The sequence below is a fragment of the Buceros rhinoceros genome, unplaced genomic scaffold, assembly GCF_000710305.1.
Source record: "Buceros rhinoceros silvestris isolate BGI_N320 unplaced genomic scaffold, ASM71030v1 scaffold45830, whole genome shotgun sequence".
Taxonomy (NCBI): domain Eukaryota; kingdom Metazoa; phylum Chordata; class Aves; order Bucerotiformes; family Bucerotidae; genus Buceros; species Buceros rhinoceros.
Genome location: NW_010392196.1, coordinates 1,530 through 2,855, shown reverse-complemented (window position 1 = coordinate 2,855; position 1,326 = coordinate 1,530). Strand labels below are relative to the sequence as shown.

At 56.8% G+C, this 1,326-nt stretch overlaps 1 protein-coding gene across 1 annotated transcript in view; it reads right to left on the bottom strand.

Annotated features, from left to right (window-relative positions):
* The window catches only part of HSD17B12 (hydroxysteroid (17-beta) dehydrogenase 12), a gene marked incomplete at its 5' end in the record, with an annotated part of 23,116 nt that overhangs the window by 20,806 nt on the left and 984 nt on the right, over positions 1-1,326 (bottom strand). The window lies entirely within an intron of this gene.

Here is a 1,326-nt window from a genome sequence, read left to right as displayed (position 1 = left end):
AATGTATTAAAATGAGGGTGGTGAGACCCTGCCCCAGGTTGCCCTTAGGGGGGGGAGCAGCCCCATCGCTGGCCCCATGGCAGGTCAGGTTGGCCCTGGGGGCTCTGAGCCCCCTGCTCTGGGGGCAGATGCTCCCTGCAGGGGTTGGGCTGGGGGAGCTTTGAGGGTCCTTTCACATCCAAACCAGTCTGTGATTCTATGATTCTGTAACTCAGTGCTCTCTTCCATCCCAAACTTAACGTTTTTAAGCAAAAAAGAAAAATAATTTTTTTTAAACACACTTACATGTGAAGGGATAAGAGATTGTATCCACCTAAACCACTGAAATAAATATTCACAGGATCACACCCCAGAAATCTAAGAGAAAGACCGTGCTGACGGGATGCAAATCGTCCAAGAAGCTGTATGACAATCCGTGACACTGCTGACCACACCGACCCCACACCGACCACACTGACTCCACAGCCTACGACCCGAGCCACCGAGCAGCACCAATTTAGTCTGGAAACTGATCTGACCTGGCTGCAGCGCTGGAATTCGAGGTGAATACCGAATTAAAGTTGACATCAACCTAACGTTCCCGCTCCTCAGAAACAGGTAGTGAAGCAGCTCGCCCCAAGCTTCCTCTGCTCGCCAGGCTCCCCGGGCGGGACACGGGCACCCCGACCGCATCCATCGCCGGGTCGGGCACTCCCTCTGCTGGCACGGCACAGATGCGGCACCGCAGCATTCACGACTCTCATCACAGCCCCACCTCGTCACATCTACACCGGGGCAGCTCTGTCAGCCTCACACACAGGCTGCGGGAGGACTGCCGTGAGGGACCACTTTCACAGGGGCCCGTTGTACCCGGCGTCTCTGGTGACACCTGGCAGGAGCGGCACAGGGCACCACGGTCCCGCTCCGGCAGCCGAACCTCCCGTCAGGCCAGCAGGCACTTGTGGGGTGGGAAGCTCCTGAAGAGTCACTGCTGCAGTGTTTCTAACTTTGCAACAAGTGCTTCTAAGACTCATAAAACACTGGGGGAAGAGAGAGCTGGCGGCAGCGAGCGGCCACGGACGGCCCTGGGCAGCACGGAAACCCGACAGCAGCCTTGACTGCCGAGGTCCTGTGCCTCCTCCTGTGGGAGCAAACCAGCGACAGCCCAGACCCCCTAAAAACTGCGTGCTAGAGGGATTTAGTACCTGACCCAGTCAGAACAGCTACAATACCATCAAACCTTCCCGGCCAGCTTTGACACCTCCCGTGCTGAGGCTTTAAGGCAGGAGGTGAACTCTCTGCTAACGGAGGGGCAAGTGTTGTTGTGGGTAAGGAGAGAGTTGAGGT